We start from the raw sequence: 9749 nt of genomic DNA on the forward strand, positions 1-9749 counted from the left end.
ATCACAAAGCCCTGACCTCAATCCTATAGAAAATGTGTTGGCAGAACTGAAAAAGCATGTGCGAGCAAGGAGGCCTACAAACCTGATTCAGTTACATCAGCTCTGTCAGGAGGAATGGGCCTAAATTCACCAAACTTATTGTGGGAAGCTTGTGGAAGGCTACCCGAAACGTTTGAAAAAAATCACCTTTATAATAAAGCATTGCATGCATTATCATCGCTATTACATAATGGCATATAGCAGTAGAGTAAAGAAAGGCACTTGCAGAAGTTATACATGGGGAAAAATTTTTGTAGTCTAGGGTCTGGGGAAAATGTGGCCTTTATAAACGCATTTCATGCAATTCTACATAATTTTAATACCTCACAAATGATCGAAATGACAGGCTACTTAGACACTGACAAACTGAGAATCTGAGATCAATAAAAACAACCTTTTCTTGAATCCATCAATAGCCTAGGCCTAGGTGTGTGGAGACACACATATTGTACAATATGAGGTGAAAATTAGTCCTAAAAGAGCTTTCCAGTTTCACTGACTCACCCAATGATGCGCAGCTCACTCCTGGCGATGGACGATGCGCATGTGCCAAAAGCTTATCTCTCTCTTGTTTTACTTTGTAAAACAACGCTGTTCGCTGAATAGGTCTATTTGGAAGTTGATAACTTGGTAGTCTACAAACTGATTAGTCTTCTCTTTTCAGCAGGATCCATTTGCTTTCCAACCTGTGTTTTCTCGCGATTTGCCGCGCGTTCTCGACTGTAGACATACCTTGTGATTGGGCTACACACAATCCACAGCTAGGCTATACAAAAATAAATAAGCTATTGATCATGGCTAAATTATAGGCCTACTCCTGGTGTAGTAGTCAGAATTATTGAATCTCTTTTTGATCAGACAGCAGTAATTCTATAACTTTGGCGAATGTATTTCAATTTATCCAGCACCCTTCCCGCGGCTATGATTCTATAAGGAAATAAATTATGAAGTGCAACGTTGGCGTGATGAGAGTTGCATGCATCAGAGCAGAGAGAGGGAGAGAGATCATATCAAGTGAATCTCATTCTAGTCCTGTGAGAGATACAGGCACATTTCTCTCTCTCACCACAGCAATGGAAACGCGTTGGACTATAGGCCTATAGGCTACAATGTTGAGCAAACCATAAACCTGGGCCGGCCCAACCAGACCCGGCACTAAGATAAAGTGACTAAGGGGGCAGTTGAAATCGCAGAGGGGGCTACATTTTTTAGGGTTCTTGCATTGGAAGTATATTGAATTCTGCTTATATAATCACGCTATACCATAATAAACAAAGTTCAAATGCCGAGACTCTGAGATAATTGAGGGCTTTTGAAATCTGTAGCCTATCTCTGCTGCGCTGAATCAGCACAATGGACAGCGCCCTACAGCAATGCCGTATAGATGGGCAATTATAGAATAGAATACCCACACCTGCGAATGCGAACAGAACAGAAGTAGTAGGCCTAGTAAACAAAATATCATATCGATAAAGGCATGACACAATCTACATTTAGGCTAGTTACATTAACAGTAAACAAACGCAGTAAACAAAAGGCAAATGGAGATCCAAATAACCAACAGCCTACTAGAGTGAGATGCAGCCATGCACAGCTGTCTTGCCAAATAAAGGCTTATACAGGCCCACTTCAAACATGGAAAGTCATTGACTATGACTTTTCAGATCACCCAGTAGTGCTATCTGCAGGGTTAGCTCCAGGTAAATATTGCAATCCTTTAGCCATTCCTGGACCTGTGTCCAAAAACAAGCTACAAATGGACAGTACCAAAACAAATCTGTCTCTTCGCAGCCAAATCTGCATAGCTGGGAAGATTGCATCCCCCATATAAATAACATTCTATTGGTAGCAAGAATTGTATATAATAATTTAAATTGAAAAATTCTAAGTTTTGAATCCTTTGTCGTTTTGCATATCAGTTCATAAACACTATGCCATGGAATCGTTACGTCAAAAATCTCTTCCCAACTATTTTGCAATCTATATGGGAAGACTTTCAATCCTTTGGTCCTTAAATGAAACTGGTATACTTTTTTATTTATCACAATTTTCTTTAACCAATTCAGTTCTTTAATGCAAGACAGACAAGTTCCTTACTTTTTCCCCTTTCCACTTTCCTCTTCCATTTTTGCGGTAATGCTGCAATTATTTGGTTGTAATTTTGGGTAGAGCAGATATTTCCATATGTTTTTGTTAGCTGCGTGTGAACAAATTGTTTTTTATCAATTAGTATATTTGAGTTTAACCACAATATTTGTTGCAATATTTGTTCTGTCGTTTCTGGAGGATTAAATTGAAATTGCAACCAACTTTCTATGGCTTGTTTTAGAAATAGTGATATTTGGGGGTTATTTCCTTTTCAAAAAACTGAAAGTGAGAGGTTGTAAAGGGAAAATCTGAATAAAGGGAAAAAGGCCATTCTTGAACATTAGGTGAGACAATATTACTAATTTTCTAGAGAACAATTATAGATTAGTATAACTTTTGTATGACTGAAGCTTTTAGTGATAGGTCTAATGCTTTAATATTTAATAATTTCTGTCCTCCGAATTCATATTCATTATATAAATAGGCCCGTTTAATTTTGTCTGGCTTGCCGTTCCAAATGAAATGGAATCTTTTTTTCTCATATAATAAAAAAAAAAACTGTTCGCTAGGCGTAGGCAAGACCATAAGCAAATAGGTAAACTGGGATAATACTAAAGAGTTAATCAGGGTGATTTTTCCACAAATTGACAGGTATTTATCTTTCCATGGTAGCAAGATCTTATCTATTTTTGCTAACTTTCTATTAAAATGTATTGGAGTGAGATCATTTATTTCATTTGGGATATGTATTCTGAGTATATCCACATCACCATCAGAACATTTTATTCGTAAACTACATGGTCATGTAAATTATTTATTTTTTAGTGATCCAATACGTAATATTGTACATTTATCATAATTTGGTTGTAATCCAGAGGTGTTAGAAAATGGATCTAGATCCTCTATGAGTCTGTGGAGGGATTCAAGTTGCGGATTTAAAATAAAACATGAATCATCAGCATACAATGACACCTTTGTTTTTAAGCCCTGGATTTCTAATCCCTTGATATTATTGTTGGATCTGATTTTAATAGCTAACATTTTGATGGCCATAATAAATAGGTATGCCGATAGTGGACAACCTTGTTTCACTCCTCGTGTCAGTTAAAAACTTTCTGAGAAATAGCCATTATTTACTATTTTACACCTAGGGTTACTATACATGATTTTAACCCAAATTATAAGAGATTGTCAAAAATTGAAATGCTCCAGGCATTTATATATAAACCCCAGTCGTACTTTATCAAATGCCTTTTTGAAGTCTGCTATGAATAGCAGGCCTGGTTTCACAGATTTTTCATAGTATTCTATTGTTTCCAGTACTTGCCTTATATTATCTCCAATGTATCGCCCATGTAAAAAAACCTGTCTGATTAGAATGAATAATGTCCGACAATACCTTTTTAATTCTATGCGCTATACATTTTGCTAGAATTTTTGCATCACAACACTGAAGTGTAAGGGGCCTCCAATTTTTTTAAATGGACTGGATCTTTATATTTTCCACTTGTATCCTGTTTCAGTAATAATGAAATCAGACCTTCTTCTTGAGTGTCTGATAATCTACCATTTACATAGGAGTGGTTAAAACATGCTAATAACGGTCCTCTGAGTATATAAAAGGTTTGGTATACCTCGACTGGTATGCCATCCAACCCTGGAGTTTTCCCGGACTTAAAGTCTTTAATTGCATTCAGAAGTTCCTCCTCTGTAATTTCACCTTCACATGAGTCTTTCTGTATAGCTGTTAATTTTACATTATCAATAGAAAAAAAATCTCTATAATTTGCTTCAGTTAGATGAGATGGAGGCGACTGAAACGAAAACATATGCTTAAAGTACTTTGTTTCCTCCTTCAAAATATAATTTGGTGAATCATGGGTGACTCCGTCATTTGTAACCAGTTTCAGTAAATTATTTTTGGTAGCATTCCTATGTTGAAGATTAAAAAAGAATTTGGTGCATTTTTCCCCATATTCCATTCAGTTTGCTTTATTTTTTATAATATATATTACACTTGATCTTTCTTGAATAAGTTTCTCCATTTCTTTTTGTTTTTCCTCTAATTTATTCTGAGCCTCAATGTTACAGTTTTTATTGATATCTATCTGTTCTGTTAGACCTTCTATTTCCTTTGTGAGTGTGGACTCTTTTGTCCTAAATTGCTTTTGTTTTTCGAGATGAGTACTGAATTGCATAGCCTGTAAAGGCACATTTAAAAGTGTCCCATACAATAAGGGGATTTGCTGTACCTACAGTGGGGGAAAAAAGTATTTAGTCAGCCACCAATTGTGCAAGTTCTCCCACTTAAAAAGATGAGAGAGGCCTGTAATTTTCATCATAGGCACACGTCAACTATGACAGACAAATTGAGGAAAAAAAATCCAGAAAATCACATTGTAGGATTTTTAATGAATTTATTTGCAAATTATGGTGGAAAATAAGTATTTGGTCACCTACAAACAAGCAAGATTTCTGGCTCTCACAGACCTGTAACTTCTTCTTTAAGAGGCTCCTCTGTCCTCCACTCGTTACCTGTATTAATGGCACCTGTTTGAACTTGTTATCAGTATAAAAGACACCTGTCCACAACCTCAAACAGTCACACTCCAAACTCCACTATGGCCAAGACCAAAGAGCTGTCAAAGGACACCAGAAACAAAATTGTAGACCTGCACCAGGCTGGGAAGACTGAATCTGCAATAGGTACTTACTTACTTACTTACTTTATTGTCCCCATGGGGAAATTTTGTTGCAGTGTCATGTACACATTTAAAGTGGCGTTAAATACAAAACAAGATTGACAATACAACTTTCAATAACAGTCACGCACCAATAAAAGTAAGAAATAAGAAATAAAACATTTAAAACATTTAAAACCAGCAGCTTGGTTTGAAGAAATCAACTGTGGGAGCAATTATTAGGAAATGGAAGACATACAAGACCACTGATAATCTCCCTCGATCTGGGGCTCCACGCAAGATCTCACCCCGTGGGGTCAAAATGATCACAAGAACGGTGAGCAAAAATCCCAGAACCACACGGGGGGACCTAGTGAATGACCTGCAGAGAGCTGGGACCAATGTAACAAAGCCTACCATCAGTAACACACTACGCCGCCAGGGACTCAAATCCTGCAGTGCCAGACGTGTCCCCCTGCTTAAGCCAGTACATGTCCAGGCCTGTTTGACCTGTGTCATTGCCAACAAAGGGTATATAACAAAGTATTGAGAAACTTTTGTTACTGACCAAATACTTATTTTCCACCATAATTTGCAAATAAATTCATTAAAAATCCTACAATGTGATTTTCTGGAGAAAAAAATTCTCATTTTGTCTGTCATAGTTGACGTGTACCTATTATGAAAATTACAGGCCTCTCTCATCTTTTTAAGTGGGAGAACTTGCACAATTGGTGGCTGACTAAATACTTTTTTCCCCCACTGTATGTTATGTCGGAAAAAAATCAGTTTTAAATTCCTCTGTCCTAGTTATAAACAAGTTATCATCCAATAGGCTTTGATTTAATTTCCAATATCCCTGCCCACGTGGAAATTCAGTAAGAGTAATGTATATGCCAATTACATGATGGTCCGACCGCATTCTGTCCCCTATCAACGCTGTTTACTAACTCTTACCTGGCACCGACGAGGATGGCGGCCTCGCGACTAGCTCTTAGGAAACTTTGCAGTATTTTGTTTTTTTTAAGTATTCTTTTTTACATTATTAGCTCAGAAAGTGTTTTGTATCATTACATACAGCTGGGGAAAACTATTGGATATCAGAGCAGCGGTAACTCACCAGCATTATGACAAGGAATATGACTTTCCCGAAGCAGATACTTTGTTTGCGCTCCCCAGGGCAATTGAACTGATTCCAGTGGGTGACCCAAAACATCGCCGGCGGAGGAGAGGCACTCGGAGCGGCCTGCTGGTTCGACTTGGGAGGCGTGCACACCACCCACCGCTTCCAAGTATACTACTCGCTAATGTTCAATCTCTGGTTAACAATCTCGACGAGCTCCGGGCAAGGATTTATTTCCAGAGAGACATCAAGGCCTGTAACATACTTTGTTTCACGGAAACATGGCTCTCTGGGGATATTCTGTCGAAATCGGTCCAGCCAGATGGGTTCTCAGTTCATCGCGCAGACAGGAATAAATATCTCTCCGGGAAGCAGAAAGGCGGAGGTGTGTGTTTCATGATTAACGACTCATGGTGTAATTGTAGTAACATACAGGAACTCAAGTCCTTCTGTTCACCCGACCTAGAATATCTCACAATCAAATGCAGACCGTATTATCTCCCAAGATAATTTTCTTCAGTTATAGTCACAGCCGTTTATATCCCCCTTCAAGCCGATACCACGACGGCCCTCAAAGAACTTCACTGGACTTTATGCAAACTGGAAACCACATATCCTGAGGCTGCATTTATTGTACAAAGCAAATTTGAGGACTAGGCTGCCGAAGTTCTATCAACATATCAACTGTTGTACTCACGCTGCTAAAATCCTCGAACTTCTGGGATGGTTATAAGGCCCTCCCCCACCCTCCTTTCGGCAAATCTGACTATGACTCCATTATATCCATTTAAACTCAGTTTTTCACAATTCCTGACATTTAATCCTAGTAAAAATGCCCTGTCTTAGGTCAGTTAGGATCACCACTTTATTTTAAGAATGTGAAATGTCAGAATAATAGTAGAGAGAATGATTTATTTCAGCTTTTATTTCTTTCATCACATTCCCAGTGGGTCAGAAGTTTACATACACTCAATTAGTATTTGGTAGCATTGCCTTTAAATTGTTTAACTTGGGTCAAACGTGTCGGGTAGCCTTCCACAAGCTTCCCACAATAAGTTGGGTGAATTTTGGCCCATTCTTCCTGACAGAGCTGGTGTAACTGAGTCAGGTTTGTAGGCCTCCTTGCTCGCACACGCTTTTTCAGTTCTGCCCACAAATGTTCAATAGGATTGAGGTTAGGGCTTTGTGATGGCCACTCCAATACCTTGACTTTGTTGTCCTTAAGCCATTTTGCCACAACTTTGGAAGTATGCTTGGGGTCAATGTCCATTTGGAAGACCCATTTGCGACCAAGCTTTAACTTCCTGACTGATGTCTTGAGATGTTGCTTCAATATATCCACATAATTTTCCTTCCTTCCTGCTTGTCATTGAAGCTAGCTAGCAGTAGGCAGAATACAACAAGCTAAATCAGCTGATGCTTCGGTCCGCCCCAGTGCCAGTGTTTCATAGTGAGTGAGTCATGAGGAAGACAATGCTCGCAAATGGATTTAGCATTTTGGAATATTGATAAGTGTCAGTTGGGACGTGGAGTGCGCAACAACTCAATGCAAATTTTGGCCAAAACACTTGCAGACTCAAGTGATCACTATCGAACACAACAGCAAGTGGCCACTTTATAAAGGACTTAGAGGCCAAGTGTTTGGTTTCAGATTCATTGCCCCCTAGCGGTCATACCCAATAGGACCACAATATGCAATAGGACCATATTCTGCATAGTGCATGTGGAATTCTATGATTTTTTCTCAACGTTTTTACGGGAAACTGATAAAAAAGCGTCTGTTTATACATTAAGAAATGTTTTATATTTGTCACGTCCATTACCCTCGCATGGTATAGCCCTCCCCTGGGGTTAAATATTGTAATACCTTGATAGTGTCCCCTGCACTCTCCGTTTAACAACAACAACTGTCAGCTCACAGGAAAAAGTGGAGGAGACACATGGACACAGAATCCGTTTACACCAAGTTTTATTGCACCAAGGCAGCAGCTACAACACCCATGTCATAGGTCCATCTCTCAAGACCAAGACCAAAACAAAGGAAAAACCAAATGTATAGATTGTGTCCTCTATTCAACGCAAGCAGTGTGAACTTCACAAATCGACCTACTGTATTGTAGCTACACAGAGTACAGTACAGACAGGGGGGAAATGTTCCAACAACGTTCTTTCTAATCACCAAAATCAACCAGGGCGCATAGCGATCGCTCATCGTTTCTCTATCTACCCCGTGGCTTGACAGCTGTCCATAACATGGCGATGTGATAGGAAGTTCCACTTTGCATAGCACATTTCCCTATCAAATGTTCTTCACAGTAAATTACTAATAGCTAGCTACCCAACGTCAGACCCAGTTATAAACCAGATAACTTTAGCTGAATTCAGACATGTAAACTAGCTAGCCATACAAGCGAAATCACGTGCTAACTTTCATTCGAGTTATCAGAGCAAAAGTTTTCAGTGTCATTAGAAAGCTGACAAAACAAGTAAACGTGGCACATAAATACCTCTTGTGACTTGTCTAATATTAACTAACATCTATTAACCCCACAAATATACAAATACTTACTTTTTGGTGTAAAATGTGGAGAGAACAGTTGGCTGTAACGGACCTACGTCTTCTTGTCTGTTCCGTTGTGCGTGTGTGTGAGAGAACGGGGTGTGTGTAGGAGTCTGGGAGAGAGAGATGTGTGTGACCGGCTGGGAAAGCGTGGTAGACCCCCACCGTGCGGTAGACATGGGTTACTTCCCCTTTCATGTCTGAAAAGAAAGTAAGTCATCCTGCAGTTTTGTTAAATTATAGGCTCCTGCAACAGATGTTTTTCTCTGCAATAATTATTGCAATTCATGAACTTAAGAATTTAAATGTTTCCATTTCATGTTGTTCTTAATGTTCTCTAAAGAAAACGATAAAATAATTTTGTATAGTTATGTTGAGGGCCTTTAAAAATTAAGAAAGTAGCCAACTTCGCTCATGCATGAGTCATTAAAAGCAAAGAAACAATGAGCTCACCCTTTACATTGAATATAATTACACTAACATAAATCATGTACATAAGACATGGTAGTAACACATTTCTATAGCTGTTATTATGTGGTATGTAAAATATTCCACTGTGACTAAAAAAATAAAATCAGGCTTCATAAAGTTGTAGATATTGGACAGAAAGTGCACACACACTTTAAGTGTGCTGTAGGAGGTATAATTTATAATAAAGGGGCTTTTAAAATGTCAATATCACATACAAGAATAATAATCTGCCTCCTACGCACAGGTGAACCTGTAGTTGAAGCACGTAATATACACTTCCTGTCAAAACAGGTCAACCTTTAATAGTATAATTCAAGCATGTTATATATCCATACGTCACACGACAACAGCCATAAAGCAAACATAAACAAAGATTAAGATTGCATAACATCTTCAGTTACTGTCTGTTGAGACATGTCGAGGGAGAGAAAAACACACACAGTTTTGTTTTTGGTTCACATTGCAGTTTGTTGATTCCTTCCTCACATGTGGTTTTTACTGTTCAGCTTCCTGTTTACAAAGTAACCACAGGCAGAGTGAGGGGTAGGGTGTCACACGTGTCAAATACATAGTTCAGAGAGCTGCCGACAGTCATAGATAGAGGTGTGCCAAACTGCCGATGGAGCTGTGCGTCCACCCTCCTGTCTGACTCCTACCCTGACCAAAGGGCATCACTGATGACACCCACCCTATAGAAGAGTTTTCCTGAGCTGAGGAAAACCTTGGGCAGAAAGGGGGCCCTAGAATACAGTGAGTGGGTGGCTATACTGTACATGTGTATTTAGAT

The 9749-nt window shown here is 38.9% G+C and overlaps 1 protein-coding gene across 1 annotated transcript in view; it reads right to left on the reverse strand.

The window, feature by feature from the left end:
* cd82b (CD82 molecule b) overlaps positions 1 to 8576 on the reverse strand; it is a 49646-nt gene extending 41070 nt beyond the window's left edge. The window contains exon 1 of the mRNA XM_084171043.1: positions 8501 to 8576. The gene's annotated coding sequence lies outside the window, so the exon portion shown is untranslated. The remainder of the gene's footprint in view (positions 1 to 8500) is intronic.
* Between the last annotated feature and the right edge of the window lie 1173 nt (positions 8577 to 9749).

Source organism: Coregonus lavaretus (genome assembly GCF_964263955.1).
Source record: "Coregonus lavaretus genome assembly, chromosome: 11".
NCBI lineage: Eukaryota > Metazoa > Chordata > Actinopteri > Salmoniformes > Salmonidae > Coregonus > Coregonus lavaretus.